The 16,859-nt window shown below is 44.0% G+C and overlaps 1 protein-coding gene across 5 annotated transcripts in view; it reads right to left on the bottom strand.

The window, feature by feature from the left end:
* The window catches only part of Fer (FER tyrosine kinase), a 308,103-nt gene extending 292,521 nt beyond the window's left edge, over nt 1–15,582 (bottom strand). For 2 of the 5 annotated variants that reach the window (XR_015628598.1, XM_087565633.1), the window contains exon 1: nt 14,293–14,343. The gene's annotated coding sequence lies outside the window, so the exon portion shown is untranslated. Of the gene's footprint in view, nt 1–14,292; nt 14,349–15,116 lie in introns of those variants that run through there. The other 3 variants (XM_087565632.1, XM_087565634.1, NM_001395758.1) reach the window with 2 other exon arrangements.
* Nucleotides 15,583–16,859: the final 1,277 nt, after the last annotated feature.

Here is a 16,859-nt window from a genome sequence, read left to right as displayed (position 1 = left end):
TAGGAACCACAACAACAACCAGTATGGCATACTAACTCTCAGAGTGAGTAGTGTCTCGAATTCCTTGGTGATAGCCTACAGCTCTCCAATTGGATTTAGAATCAACTCGACAAGAGGGAAGTCTGGCCAACTACCCAGGGCTGGTGAAGTCATGGAAGTTAGCCTACAGCTGTCACTGTACTCAAGGAGCACAATCCCTAACTACAGTCTAAATGTGTGCCCTTATTTACACACACATGTAAGTGCAGTCCTTGTGCCTTGGCAAGGAAACTTCTTTGTAACAGATGAAGATCATTACAGAACACCACAAGTCAAGACGCAGAGCTGTCGAGCACAGTCCCAGCAGATACCTCTACAAAACATTCCCACACCTAAGGCTCAGGGGACAGAAAGACTGTATGACCAAAGGATCGGGAAGTTTGCTCTGAGAATGGCCTCCTACTTATATTAGAGCTGCACCCATAAACTCTCACCAACCCACAAAGTCCCACCAAGGTGACTGCCAAAGCCGACAACAGACATGGCAAAGTGGATTGGAGAAAACCCACAAGGCCTTAACCCTAGACAAGGAACTACAGGCAACTACAGAATGAGGGGACCAAAGAAACAGTCTTCCCCAGGGAGGAGCATGCCCATTGGCTACCCTCTGCCAAATGGTTAGCTTCGAAAACATACATATAAGTAACATTATACGGACTATGTAGGTTGTATATATGCATTTAACTGTACACACACACACACACACACACACACACACACACACACGTCTAACAATAGTCAATTAAATAAGAGACCATGAATTTGAAAGAGAGCAAAGACAGGTTTAGAGGGAGAAAACAAAATAGGAAAATGATATAATCTCAAAAAAATAAGTATAAATAAATAAATTTCCTTGGCTTTCAAACAAACCAAAAGTCTATATTGGCATTTAACCTCCAAGGTGGTACAGGGAAAGAAGAGGGCTCCCCTCACACAGACAAGCCTAATGCTCATTAAAAAGAGGTTTCACAAGAATACCCTTGGTATTCAGAGCCTGCCCCACATGTGGCCCATACATATACAGCCATCCAATTAGACAAGATGGATGATGCAAAGAAGTGCAGACCGACAGGAGCCGGATGTAGATCTCTCCTGAGAGACACAGCCAGAATACAACAAATACAGAGGCGAATGCCAGCAGCAAACCACTGAACTGAGAATAGGACCCCTGTTGAAGAAATCAGAGAAAGAACTGGAAGAGCTCGAAGGGGCTCGAGACCCCTTATGAACAACAATGCCAAGCAACCAGAGCTTCCAGGGACTAAGCCACTACCTAAAGACTATACATGGACTGACCCTGGACTCTGACCCCATAGGTAGCAATGAATATCCTAGTAAGAGCACCAGTGGAAGGGGAAGCCCTGGGTCCTGCTAAGACTGAGCCCCCAGTGAACGTGATTGTTGGGGGGAGGGCGGTAATGGGGAGAGGATGAGGAGGGGAACACCCATAAAGAAGGGGAGGGGGAGGGATTAGGGGGATGTTTGCACGGAAACCGGGAAAGGGAATAACACTCGAAATGTAAATAAGAAATACTCAAGTTAATAAAAAAAAATAAAAAAAAGAGGTTTCAGTCTCCCCCATTTCCATCTCTTCTGCAATGTGAAGACATTCAAATGCTATCATATATGAGGAACAGGCCTTTGCCAGCCATCAAACCTCCAAGCATACCTTGATACAGTTATTTACAAACCTCCAGAGATCTGATTAACATGTTTCTTTTGTTTATAAATTACCTATTACAAAGTGTTATATTGTAGCATCACAAATGAGTTAAGACTTAACATACCACTTACTTAATGTTAGCTTTTTATGTATGACCTCAAGATTGTGATTATATGAGAAAAATATCTTTATTTGCAGGATCTGCATGCTAAAATTTTAATTATGATGCTTTTTTTCTTTTTCTCTTTTGTTCTGTCTTGTTTTAAAAGACAGGGTTTCATTGTGAAGCCCTGGCTGTCCTGGAACTCACTCTATGAACTAGGCTGGCCTCAAACCCAGAGATCTGCCTGCCTCTGTGTTCTGAGGGCTGGGATCAAAGGCATGAGCCACCAACACCTAGCTTTTTAGTTACGATGTCTCAATATGATTTCAAACTACGTAAGACATAAAAAGAGGCAAAAGTCGGAGTGAGTCTAGATGACAACAATGTGCCCATGCTCCCTGTCCCTAGGCTTCCGTGTCTGTGAGCCTGACACACTGCTGAATGAAGCACCAGAGCAGAAGCCAGGACAGAGACCCCAGTGAGACTGAGGCTGGAGGAACAGACCCAGACCGGCCTCAATCCTGGACCAGCGCAAGAACCTGGGCAGCTCACAGAATTGCTTTTGGCTCCCTCTGATGGAGAGGAAGTAGAAGTGAGTGAGGGCCAAAGGCACAAGGCAGCTCCTAAAGCCCAACTTCAGCCATAATCTCTCAGCTTACAACTCAGACAATAACCACGAGGCCAGAGAGGACTCAAGGGTTAGGACAGGTGGCTACGCTTGCAGAGGACCTGAGTTTGCCACATGCTGGGCAGCTCACAGCCAACACCAACACACACACACACACACACACACACACACACACACACACACACACAGAGACAGAGAGGGAGTGGGAGCGGGAGATCCTTTTGTCTTTTGACCTTAAAAATAAATTTTAAGATAACCACATGAAAATAGAAAAATGTATAGGCCAATAGGACAAAAAACAAGACTTATGACATCTAACCAAATATATCTCACACAGAGAACAATCAGTAAGTATTAACTCTTCTATTTTAACAGAGCAACTCCTTCAGAAGAGGGCTGGAGGGTTGGCTCCGCAGTTAAGAGTACCAGCTGCTTTCTCAGAGGATGGGGTGGCTCACAACCATGTGCGACTCCAGTCCGAGACATCCTCTCCTAACCCTGTGGGCAGCAGGCATGTAGGTGGTGCACATGCATGCACGTACGCAGGCAAACATGCACACAAAGAAAATAAAATTTTCTAAAATTTTAAGCCTTCAGAAAGAAAACAAAGGAAGATGAGGCTATCAAAAATTTTAGAAGAAATAAGTAACAGAGTAGACTTATTTTTAAAAACTACTAAATTTCAGTTTCACCTCAAGAGTCAGTTCTTAGAGGCTGAGTATAAAACTGCTCAGATGAGAAGACCCAGGGCTGATTCCTGCATCCATGTGACACCCCACAGCTCTCTGGAGGTCCAGCCTCAAGGGGTCTCATGCCTCCTGCTAGCCTCTTCAGGCACTGCACATATGTGGTATACAGACATATACACAGGCAAATACCTACACACATAAAATTTAAAAAAGTCTAACTGCTCTGATGAAATCAAACAACCAAATTTATAACAAATGAACCTCCCATGAGTCTATACAAGCTATACACACTCAAATAAATTTTAGAGAGAGTGTGTGTGCACGCATGTGCCCATGTGCACAATCCTGGAAAATCTTCAAACTAAAATATTTTTAAAATTACCATGAGGACATTGAGGAATATCCTGGAAAGATTTCCTACTCGTGAAGAATATGCTCTCTCTTTTTAGAAGAGAGCAAGATAGAGATAGTTAACGGCATAAAGACTAGTTATTTTCACTTCTAGAATGTCCCTAGAGTCATATGAAATTAAACCTGTAATTAAGTGTCCCACAGGGTTTTAGAGGCTCTTGCAGAAGTTGGTGGCTCATCTTTAGGTGACAACATCTGGCTATTGGGCTGAGGGTGGGCTAGCTCAGGCTAAGAGGCTACCAGCCATAAGGACAGCACCTCAGGGGATCTGAAGTGGGTTTTCCTTCTCTTTCTCTTTTCTTGTCCTCCAGCGGGATTCACAGGCCTTTGAGCGTCTTGGGTGTAAAAGGGAAGAAGATACATTCATGAGTGAACATCTGTCTGCTTGAATGTACATGTCTGTTAAATACTGGCATCACGACGCAGAACACGGCGCAAGAATGACCATAGGATTAGTTATTACACAAAAAAGGATGCAACAGAAATCTAGACATAACAGATAAGCTAGAATACAGGTTTTATGGTTTTGGTTCTTGGTTCTTGGTTTTGTCTGTATGTATGTATGTCTGTCTGTCTGTCTGTCTGTCTGTCTGTCTGTCTGAGACAGGTTCTCACTATGAAGCCCCAGCTGGCCTGGAAAATTATATAGACCTAGCTGGCTTCAAACTCACAGAGATCCACCCTTCTCTGCCTCCTAAGTGTGGATTAAAAGTGTGTACCACCATGTCAGACATACTTTATTATATACTAGTTAATGCTTCACTAAGGCTTTTCCCCAACAATGAGTTTTATATGCCTTGTAATTATTAAGAATTTAATTTCACATCACTTCAGATTCTTTCTGGAAACAGAGATACAGAAACCAGAACAAAGACAAAGAAAGAGCTTCTCAAGAAGAAAAGCACTTTAAGTTTGGTGCTGAGAATTTGAAAATGTAAGACTGATGGGCACATAAGTTTAAGAAGTAATATGGGGACTGGGATTCTGCCAATCAAAAGTATTAGCTGAAAAACCTACTCAGATCACAAGTACCATACATAAAATGTATTAATCTAAATAACAAATTAGACATAAAATGATAGTAGCCTTCCAAAGTATAATAATCTAAGGTAAAGGGCACTAAATGTTAACACAGAACATTATAAGTTCAGAGGCCAAACCAATAAGCAGCAGGTCTTAGTAGTTTACTAAAAAGAAGAAAGGAGTCCTGCCTTCCTGCCAGCTTTGCTGGCCATGTCTTAGCCACCATAGCAAGTCCTTGGTGAGGAATTAGACATCAAGGATGAGGAAGGCCCTGAGAAAGGGTGCAGTAAAGTCTCACAGAAGTGACCAGAGGTCTAGCCAAAAGCACTGAGCTGTATGAAGAAATGCAGAGTCAGAGCCACTCACTGGAGAGGAGAGAAAATCACGTATGAGTGAAGGGCAGCAAAGCTATTACTAGAAAGTGACTGCCACGGGTCTTCGCCTTCACCAGGTAGGAATGCCACCCTGACCTAACTGGCCTGCCCACAGTGGTCTTCCTCCTCTCCACAGCTGCCCCAATGCCTGCTCTTTTCTCCCCCACCAGCTCCCCCAGTTTTGAAGAGCCTACTCTTGTTTTTCCTCCACTTTCAAAGCATAAAACTAACTCCAAGCCGTAAGCACAGCAGAAGTAGTGAGGTACAATGCTTATAAAAGACGTGTTCCGGGGTTGGGGATTTAGCTCAGTGGTAGAGCGCTTGCTAGGAAGCACAAGGCCCTGGGTTCGGGCCCCAGCTCTGAAAAAAAGAACCAAAAAAAAAAAAAAATAGACGTGTTCCCTATGGAAGGGCACATGTCAGCAGGCCCCACCCCTGCACAAAGAACTACGTGCAACTAACACCTGCTAAGACTGACTTAGTCTTCCCTAGCAACGACTCCCTAATTGGCTATCCAGTACCAAGCAGTCAGCCTCAGGGCTGTGTGTATACATCTATGCCCAAATGCATGCATGCACATGCACACATGCACGCATGCACGCGCACACACACACACACACACACACACACACACACACTCACTCACACGATCAAAACTAATTAAAGAAAGGAAGACATAGGAGGGGTTGAAGGGATGAAAGGGAAAGAGTATTACATATTAACTACAGAAACTAAGGGGGTAGTCTAAAGAAGTAATTACATATAAAAAGGCTGACAAAGGGTTAAGGAAGATTTTCCCAACAAAAATAGCTTTTCTGTCTCAAATGCTTCAGTTTGCCTAAAATAGAAGAGAGTCCTTGATTAGACTCTCTTCTTTGTTGGTGATGTCCATATACAGTGCCCTGTCAGTCCCCATGAATGGTCCTGGAGCCCTGCAGATGCTATGCACAGAGCAGGGGAGAAGGCACAGTAGGTAACAGCCCATGCTGCACTTGTGCTTGCTGGCTGGGTGGCTGGGGTTCAGAGTGCAAGGACTCCCATCAAGAGTCTGATAAAATGGGAGGCAGAGAGCAGCAGCTTGAGGGTCAGCTAGGCTAGAAGACCCAGCACAGGCTAGCACAGGCTAGCACGAGCAAGAAAACCTCAAACCAAAAGCAAAACACAAAAACCAGCTCCCCAAAGTTGTCCTCTGAAATCCATGGACAGCCCACCACACATGCACATAAAAATAAGCTTAAGTTAAAATAGAAAACTGTGTCACAGTATTGCTTAAAACCTGCTCACATTATCCTAGATACTTTAAACAATCTCTAAGCTAGTACTATTACCTATTATAATATAAATATTATGTGTCAGTTGTACAGTATTTGGGGGGGGGAGGACAAGAACAAATTTGTACATTTATAGTAGAAACAATGTTTTGTACAACATTTTTGAGCAATGATTGATTGAATCTTCAAACTTCTATATGAAGACTGAGGACCACATATATGTAGTTACAATCTTGTGACTTTCTTATCTTCTGCCCCATAGAAATCTATTTCTAACCCTGGCTTCCCAGTTAAAATCCTCTCTCCTCTCTCTTCACACCATAACCCCGTCCCTACTGCTATGTGGTGTGTGTGTCCGTTTGTCCGTCCATCCGTCCATCTGCAGCATAAGTGTGGACTTGGTTCTCTCCTTCCACGTCCACATGGGTTGGGCAAGTGCCTTCACCTGGAGCCTTCTGCTTACCTATTCTGTATTCTGCCACTCCCCTTGACCTTCATAGGAACACAAGGGCATTTCACTCGGCACCATCTGCTTCCCTTCCAGTCAGGAAACTGACCGCTTTTATCAGTCACATTCTCCACGTCTTCCACTCTTCCAAGGATCTACCAATTTCCAAAGATACTTTCATTGCCTCTAAACATTTTACTTCATTTTAGATTGGGCATGCTAATGTGATTGGAAATCTAACCTCTATGTGGTTTAAAATTTCATGTTATCCCCTTCCTCCACAAAAGGGTAACTGAAGGAAGGGTTTCCATCCTAAGACTGTTAAGTCCTCCACACCACACCTGAGACACAGTAGCCACAAAACAAGTATAGCTCAGTGAGTGACAAAGTGAAGTGAGTTACAGTTATTAGTATACAGTGGTGTCAAGGAAGGCTTCTGAATGAATTCTGGTAGGCAGTAAAAGGTATAACTTAAGATGATATTTAAACATTTACACTTCTTTTGTATAATTTAAAACAGCGTATGCTGTACTACAGCACCATAGCATTTATTACTGTACACACTACAGAGAATGGTCAAGGTCAGAAAGTAATTTGGAAGCAGGCACTCTTCTGCCAGCAGGGAGCTTCCCTGAGTGAACTCAGGTCTGCAGACCTGCTGAGGCCCTCTGACCAACTGAGCCATCTCACTGGCTCCCGTTTCAGGTTTCTTTCCTTCCTCAACAGACACACCAGAGACACACAACTAAAGCAAGCTAGCATCGGATGGCAAGCAAGGTATCCTCACTTCCTATGATGTCACACGGAATAACTGTCTTAATTATTAATTCACTCAACATCTACTTGCTGAAAGCTTTTAGTCATGCAAAAAAAAAAAAAATTCCTACTTAAAAATAAAATCCTGGGGCTGGGGATTTAGCTCAGTGGTAGAGCGCTTACCTAGGAAGCGCTAGGCCCTGGGTTCGGTCCCCAGCTCCGAAAAAAAGAACCAAAAAAATAAAAAATAAATAAATAAATAAATAAAATCCTGCCTCCATGGAGATTATACTTTAAAAAGAAAAATCAAAAATATTTGAAACATTTTTTAAAGGGCTAGTTGTGACAGTATGAAGAACACTTAGTAAGACGCCTAAGAACAAAGACCTGAGGAGAAAGTTACACTGAGCTTGAGGAAGAGCATCCCGGTCAAGGCAGAAGTGAGGACAGAATGCCTGTGTAAGGCAAAGCAAGGAGGCCTGTGTGCTGTGACCAAGAAGGAATAAAAATCTTCACAGAGATCATGCATGAAAGAGAGCAGGACCATGAACCAAGTGCTTGTGCTTCACAGGAAGCTGCCTGGTAATGAGCCCCAGCTTTACAGAAGGGTGAGGGGCTACTTTTCAAGAGCAACATACCGCAGCGTCTCACTAGGAGATATACTGAAGAAAAATTATGTTGAACTAGGATGAGGAAGAGGAGGTGTAAAATTTAGTCAGATTTCAGGATTTTGGGAAGCAAGGAGACTACCTTGAATGACCATGTGAGAGACGTTACAGGCAGTGAACTGAGGATAATATCACAGATTGGGGTTTAAGCAAAACCAGGATGGCACTGCCACTTTCAGAGGCAGGAAGTATGGCTTTATAAAAAGACTTCAGGGGGCTGGGGATTTAGCTCAGTGGCAGAGCGCTTGCCTAGCAAGCACAAGGCCCTGGGTTCGGTCCCCAGCTCCGAAAAAAAGAAAAAGAAAAAAAAAAAAAAAGAAAGAAAAAGACTTCAGTCATTTGTCTTGAGTTCTAAAACTACCCTGGCAAATGTAAAACTTTATGCAAGAAACCAAGCAACAAGTCACAGGCCCTTAACATGTAGACTTGAATTGACAGACAGTGGAGGAAACTCAGTATTTCTTTCTCCACTGCGGGGTAAGGAATCAGCAACACTTAGAATGTAAATTGCTGCTGTTGTAAATCAGACTAAGTCTGGTAAGAATGAGAGGCTAGAGCTTCCTCAAGGAGATACTTTTTCTTTTGAGGGGGAGGTTGCAAGGGAGGTGAGTGGGACTGAGGGGCATGATGTGAAATCCACAAAGAATCAATAAAAAGTTAAATAATAAAAACATGAGGATTTGGTAGAGTGGTGTTTTGGTTACTGATCTCTTGCTGTGTAGAGACACCATGAACAAGACAATTTACAACAGGAAACATCTAATCGAGGCTGGCTTACAGTTTCAAAGGGCGAGTCCCTGACCATCATGGCAGAGAACATGACAGAAGAGCAGCACGGCACTGGAGCAGTAGCTGAGAGCTCACAATGCGACCACAAGGAGGCAGAGAGGAAAACGCTGGGAATGGCGTGTGCTTTTAAAACCTCACGCCCACCCCAGCAGCATGCCTTCTCTCACAAGGCCACACCTCCTAATCCTTCCCAAGTAGTTCCCCCAACTGGTGACCAGGCTTTCAGACAAGAACATATAGGGACCATGACCATTCAAACCACCAAATCTGGCAATTAAACTTGAACATCCAGTAGGTTGCTTCAAGAAAGGAGTACACTTCGAGTGAAGCTTCACTAAAAGGGAAACGGCTCAGCTGGCAAAGTGCTTGCCACAAAAGCATGAGGACCAGAGTTTATATCCCCAGCACCTGGAAATTCCAGCACTGGGAAACAGGGACACGGGCATCCCTGGGGCTTCCTGGCCAACCAGTCTAGACAGTGAGCTTCATGTTCAATGAGAAAGTCTGTCTCAAAAACAAAGTAGAAGGGCTCAAGAGATGGCTCATTGGCTAAGGAAAATAGACCCAGGTTCAATTCCCAGAACCCACCTCTAGAGTTAAGGGATCTGACACCTCGATCTTCTGAATGCATCTGCATGCATCTACACATATCCACAAATGGGCATACACATATACATATAATTTAAACAATATCAATCTAAAACAAAGTGGAGAGGGACAGGAAGACAAGTCAGAGGGTAAAAGTACCACACAGCCTGGTGACTTGAGTTCAATCCCAGAAACCCCCATAGAAAGCCAGAGGCAGTGGTACACATCTGTAATCCCAGCACTCCTATGGCAAGGTGGAGGCTCAGACAAGAGAATTAGAATCATCTGGAAGCTTAAGCGATTACTCAGGGCACCAACAGTACCAGCAAATGTGCGCACATTTAAACACTCTAAGAACTAGGGTCCTACAGTTATAAAGTAAACTTTTACACCGATTGAGTGAATGCTTCAAAGTGGGGGTGCTAATAAGAACTTTCATAGCATTTCCATCTCTACCAACTTCAAGATGATGCTTTTAGTTCAAATGAAAGGGATTTACAGCACTCAACCAACAAAAATGACAACCCAAATTAAAAGTAAATACTTTTAAGAATTGAGACTGCTGGGGGCTGGAGAGATGGCTCAGTGGTTAAGAGCACTGACTGCTCTCCCAGAGGTCCTGAGTTCAATTCCTAGCAACCACATGGTGACTCACAACCATCTGTAATGGGATCTGATGCCCTCTTCCAGTATGTCTGAAGACAGCTACAGTGTTCTGACATACATGAAATAAATAATTAAAATGTAATAATAACTGAGACTATTGATCTGATAGGGAAATGGTAAAAACTATAATTCATGTAATTCAGTGTGTAAATATGCACATATAGTTTTAATGAACTTTCCTCATCTGGGCTGATGGTGTCCCCTTCAACAGCCAAAGACCACCTCACAAAAAACAAAACCTCAATGTCAGAAATAAGCCTTCTTTTGCATTGTTGACCAGGGCTGTCCAAGAAACTTCTAAAACATAGAGACACCTCGAAAACAGAGCCCAGAGGCCCCTGAATTGGCCCCATCCCTGAGGTCTAGTTTTATGGTACCAAAAGGCCCTTGCAAGTGATATTCATTCATTCTCTCTCTCTCTCTCTCTCTCTCTCTCTCTCTCTCTCTCTCTCTCTCTCTGTGTGTGTGTGTGTGTGTGTGTCTGTCTGTCTGTCTGTCTGTCTGTCGTGTCTCTCTTTTTTCTCCCCCACTTCCCAAAGTTGTAAGCAGCCCTTAATTAAATGCTTTCTTTTGTAAGAGTTGTCTTGGTTGTGGTGTCTCTTCATAATAAGAACATGAACTAAGACAGAATCATCCTATCAACACCAGGACAGATAAAAATCAATTCAGAGAACTGAATACAGAAGCTGGGCACTTCTTAACTTCAGGCATTTTTACTTACATTGTCTCATTTCTACATAACTACCATATGAGGTAATTTCATCTTACTCATTTAATAGAGAACTAGGATTTGATGATACTAAGTAATTTGTCTGAGATCCCACAAAAGAGAAACTAGAGCTGCAGCCCAAGTTACACAGCTTCAAACTACACCATTTCTTCTTTTCACTACACTTTCCTAAGCTGGCAAGGAACTCCGTCATTAAAATTTCCAGGCTTTTAATTAATACTTACAGAGGAAAGAGATAATATCAAGTTTATAATGGATGGTAATAACATAGATGGAATATTAGTCATAGTTTTATAACTACAGATGAAGATTTAAGAAATAATTACAAGTTATGCATGACATTACATTTTTTAAAGCTGAATATGTAATAACCTTAAAATGGAAACATTTTTGTTAAAATTTATTTTCTTAAAAAGATACTAAGTGAACTTCAGTTTACCTACATAGTTTCAATTTCAAAAACTCTGTGGGACCCATATATTAGAAAACTTCATACACTAGAAACTAGGAGTGCACTTGTTCTGACAGAATAAGTAGCTATTTTATTCTGATTTCTTTGTTCCAGCTTTAACATGCCCTCTATTCTGTTTTTCCCCAGATGCGGAAGTGGCTAAGTTAGCAGAGCTGAGCTACACCACAACTTAGGTGCAGATACAGACTCACTGGAATGTTCTCCGTAAGACTGTGGTGAGTGATGGAGCACTGGGTGCTTACAGCAAGCTTTAGTTATTTTCCAAAGCATTAACTATAGCAGTTACTGGTGACTTTTGTTCTCTGTATTTTCTCAATTGATTCTGAAGAACTCAACCTAAGTATCTAAATGAAAACGGGAATAAAAGAGGTCAGAAAGAGGGGAGAGGTAGGTAAAGTGGAGCTCTGGTGAAACCCTAAGGGGCAGCTCGGCATCTCCAAGTTAGCTCATGCCACTACCAAGCCCTAAAGCTTCCCTTTCATTGACCCATTCATTCCCTTTCATGTCTCAATGGAACAACAGGTGGACTACAGTAAGGACGCCTAAGGCAATGCAAATCTGTCTTATTCATCTGTAAATTCTGAAACGTATTTCTCAAATATATAAGAAATTAGTACATAAAGATAGGTATAAAATCTTTCTGAAATTGAAAAGGACACAAATATTGATGAAAGGTGTAATACTTTCCTAATAGAAAATACACAATATACAATTATTATGCATGTGAATTAATGTCATTTCCACTTTTATTCCTTTATTAGAAACTGAAGCTCTGCATTAAGATATTCCTTTATTAATACTATGAGACAACAATGAAGATAGCTTTAAGTCCTATTGAAACACTAGTAAACAAAGACCAGGACATGGTTCTAAATTAGTTGGCATTTTTTTAAGTTCACATTTGCAAACTCTTTTTCCACCACAAAACACATTGTTGCAAACAGTATGTATAAGTGATCTAGCTTATTCAGAACCCTTCATGACTACTGGTCACCCATTCACCTTCCCTCCAAAACTCATGCAGCATGGTGCAAACCTACCATCTAGTAACACAAACCCAAGCTTAAACAGGACTTTCCTTTTCTATGGCAAGTTTGTGCACTATCTTTCCTGGAGCTACCAGAATGCAATTCACAAATCTGGGCCTGAGAGACAAAGATACCGTCTTCCAAGTGGCTCACACACAGAACCACAAGGAGTAATGCCGTGTAACTAAGTTTCGATCATTTCAGTTCCTTGTTAATATTTACTACAGAAAAGGAATGTCAAAGATATTGCTGCCACAGAAATAACACGTACAGCTCATTCTGTGTAAATTGAAATTCTACTTGATGCAGCGAAAAAGAGCCGCTGTTCTGAAATGCTCACAGGAAAGCAGGAGTCACACGGCAACTAAGAATGATATCCAAGAATCCTGTCTACAAAAGCCCAGATTCCTTCTCCCACACTAATGACTTCAACCTTTGAAGCTGAGCAGAAGCTGCATTAACAGGACACTACATCATCTTAGCCAGTGTGTATTAATACTGTCAATGCAGAAAAGAAACAGATCCACGCCAAAGGTCTTTTAAGGAAGAGAACCGAAAGTGTTTCCAAGAATGCCTATGTACCGTCTTACAACATCCCCAGGACCTTTGAAAGCCCTCAACTCTGGGGCTATCGGAAAATCTTCTTGGCTGTAAAAGGGACACTCAACCTTTTACATCCTCTGGCACTTCCACGGGCCCCTATAAAGCTTACACGGGCGAGTATACAAATAGTCCCTACACCGCACTATGTATTTTGCAATACTTTTTCTTTAAGCCTGTTCTCATTTCACAGATGGATTGGCAGAGTATTTTTTAGACGTTAACCACTAAAATAGCATTGGCCTTATCTCCAGATTCTTTTACATCAGACTTTTATATACTGTTGTGTGACTTCAGGTTGAAGTTTTCTTCTTAAGGTGCCTGAAAACTCCTGTACAAGAGTAGCATATGTTAGAGCGATAGTGAGACCACGGTAAATATACACAGCTTCTTCGGAAGTCAAAGCATCAAAAGCTTCATTGCTCTTACATCATAAGATTAATGGAAACGAAAGTCTGCCCTAAGAAATTGAGATTGCAATGTTATTCCCAAGAAAATCACAAATGTACAGAGTTCAAATCGACCGCCTCATGGAAACTTAATGGATGGAAGGCGCCCTAGCCCTTACCAAAACTAATTACAATGAACTCCTTTCGGAGAGCTGGTCCTAAGAGGAGTCCAAGGAAGACACAGAAGTGCCTCCAAATACCTCAGACCCCAAAAAAGTCCTTAGGGCAAAAATCGCCTCTGACAAGTCCAGATGCCTCCAGAAGTCTCTGTGGACCAGATTCCTAAAAGGCTGCCCTGAACCAGAGAAGCAATGGGACTTGAAGCTGAAGGCAAGGCGACACAGGGTTAGCGGGTCCTGATGGAAAGGGGCTACGGGAACACCCAGAGCTGGGTGCCCCAAGAGAGGGCGGCGACGGGTGAGGAGACCCGAAGGGGCGTGGGCACCATGGGTGCGCGGCCGAGGAGCTCAAGAAGGAAAGGGGAGCGGGCTCCCAGCGCAGCAGCCCCCAACCCCGCCCCACGCCCCGAAGACCCGCGACGGGGCGGGGCCAGGCGCCCGCCACGGCCGGCACCGCCCCCTCAGCCTCCGGGTCCCGGCGGGTGGGAGGGGCGGACCTGGCGGGCCGGGTGAGCAGCGGGACCCAAGCCCAACCCCGAACGTTCCGAGGCGGGCAGGATGGGGCGAGTGACCCTGCAGCCTCGGGTGGGGACAGAGCTAGCTGAGGGCGGAGGAAGAGCCTCCGCGCAGCCCGCGCCCGCTGGGCCAAAGCCCGGCGCCCCCCTACGGGCGGAGACGGTTGCCCCCGCGCTGCGCTCGCCTTCCGGCCTCCTTCCCACCTCCAGGGGCGTTGCCCCGGGCAACAGTGCCTACGGACGGCGGCGTGAAACGCACCTACCTAGAACCTGACAAGCAGGAGCCCCTCAGACCCGGGAGCCAGTCGCCACCCGGCGTCACGGGGACTGCTTCAGCCAATAGACGCCGCCGTCGCGAGTCCCGACGGCCAATCCCGCTACACTCCGGTCTCCGGGCACCCGGAGAGCTCAGCCAATGAACATGAGCGGAGGGCGGGCGCTGCCGCCGGCCCCAACCCCCCTCTTCTAATACCTCCCAGGAGGCGGGCGCGGCCCATTGGCCCGGACCCGCGAGGGGCGGAGCTTAGCGGGTGGGCGGGGGCTGGAGTTGCGGGCCTGAGGAGGCGTGGGCCGTGGCCGCCTCCCTGCGGGCTGGTCCCGGTTGAAGCCAGCTCTTAGAGGTCTCGTTCCTAGAGGATCACGCTTCTCCGAACTTGGCCGTCGGCCTGCGCGGTGAGATGGGTGCGGGGACTAAAGGGGGCCTGACAGGAAACTGCGGGGCCGAAGCCGGGAAATGGCTTGTCCGGGTGATAAGCTGAGGCCGCCCAGAAGGGTCAGCCCCGCGGCTGGGCCGGAAAGGAGGCGTGACGAAACGTGGAGCGCCCGCGGGGGACTGCGAGCGCTGGCTCTCCTCCCCACCCCGAGCAGGCTGTGCAGCGGACTCTACCTTCCCGCGCTCTGCTGGCGTGTGCTGTAACGTGGGTTCCTTTAAATGGGCTTTGCGTTTCTGCGGCGATCTCAGAACTGCCTCGCCCGCCCCTGGGCCCCGCAGCGTCAGGCGCTAAGGATCTGCCACCCTCTGGAAACAGGAGGATGCTCTGTAAAGTGTGCCGCGAGTCCTGAGAGCGGTCCCCTCGAAAGTACTTACCTCTAGGAAAGTCTAGAAAGCGAGGAGCCAAACTGATTTGCTCTTCCAGTGAGGGCTGTTTTTTCCGAAGCGCTTCTTGCCAGTTGGGTACAAAATGAGTAAGGTGGACCCGAACAGACCTTAGTAGGTGATCTGGAGCTCTGTGATAGGTGTTAGTCGTCAGGGAGGTCACTCCCGTATGGCTGTAGCGCGCTTTTTAAGCCATTGTGTCTTGTACGTGAGCTCAGCCACATTCACATTCAGTCGCCTACAACAAGACTAACAACTCCATTTTCATTCCCACCCTTAAAACCTTTGAGTTAGATTAGATCCAAAGAAGGATTAATACTTTTTTTTAAAAATTCTAAGTGGTTATTCACTTAAGTCAGTTTCAAAGCCCAAGAAACCAAAACATACTTTAAGGACACACAAATGTCTTACTGTTGAAAATTGATGAGGTTCTCTCCCCTTCTGTTTCTCAGAAAACAATTATTAAGTACTCTTGTCAGATTTATGGTCCAGGAATATCTTTCTCAAGAACTTGGAATGCGCAGGAGTTGTGAATCATTGTTAGAGCATTTGAAACCCTAGTTGAACCTCTGCAAGGCTATGGGAAGGCGCTAACAAACCTGGGAACCAGTATCTTTCAAAGTTCACGGATAGTAGAGGAAATAGCCACCTTATCTCCCAGTTTCTGTGAAATTCTAGAACTACCTCAGGCCTAAGGATCGTGTTTTCTCTTAAAATATAGTAGCTAACTCTGTTGGCCACCCAAGCAAGTCTACCACAGATGTGATAAACAGAGCCAAGTTCTCTCACCTGAGGACTAGTTGTTCAATATGAAAATCTAAATACAGTTGTATCTGCTCATCTACAGAAAAGGGTGGAATTCATGTCTTTGCAGTCTCTGGTAATGTCTGTGCATTCTATTTTAATGTCTATTTAACAATAAAGATGCCTGACTTCTCTAACATTACCTTATCAAGGAACTCCAAACCTCATTTTTAATAGAATCAAAAATGATATTTTTTTTGTATTTTAGAGTTCTGTAGTTACTTGCATAAACAGTCTCTCAAATGCAAGTTACTTTTCTATAAGCAGTGTTATATGCATCAATACATACAATGTGAGTGAAATAAATAAATGTTTGTGCTTGTATTAAGTGGTTTGAATAATTATTATCATTCTATTCCCACTTAGTCATTCAAGAAACATAAGGTGTCCACCATATGTCACATATCAAGTCATGCTATGAAATGCAACTTTGCAGTTAAAACATTGGTCACTGGGAGGGGAGTAATAACACACCTAACTTTATTGTTTTATCCCCTCTAAGTATCACTTTACAATGGAACACAATTAACAGATTTCTTTTCCACTTCCGAAAATTCTGAGCCAATTTCCTTGTATCTTGTGTGAGACAGTACAGGGGAATGAGGAAAATAATTTCCTGCCTAGGTAATCCAGTTACTAACAAATGATTTAATAGATCTGTTGTCTTCCATTAAAATTAAAATTTAGATCTGCACCAGGAATGCCATGATTTGTAAAATGCCAAGTATTACCCATCTGTAAGCAAACAAGTCTTCAGTGTATAACCCATACAGATTGAATACCAAGTCTATATAGTAACTTTCCTGGGGGGGGGGGGGGAAGACTATAATACAAATATCAAAACTAGCCAATTGGTTTAAATAGATATTTTTAATTCTTTCTTTTTTGGTTAGTATCATTCCTCACCCTATCTTTCTCCCTCTCTTGTTT

Source organism: Rattus norvegicus, chromosome 9 (genome assembly GCF_021556685.1).
Source record: "Rattus norvegicus strain SHRSP/BbbUtx chromosome 9, alternate assembly SHRSP_T2T, whole genome shotgun sequence".
Taxonomy (NCBI): Eukaryota; Metazoa; Chordata; class Mammalia; order Rodentia; family Muridae; genus Rattus; species Rattus norvegicus.
The sequence above is the reverse complement of the archived record's forward strand: the minus strand, read 5'-3'. Positions and strand labels throughout refer to the sequence as shown.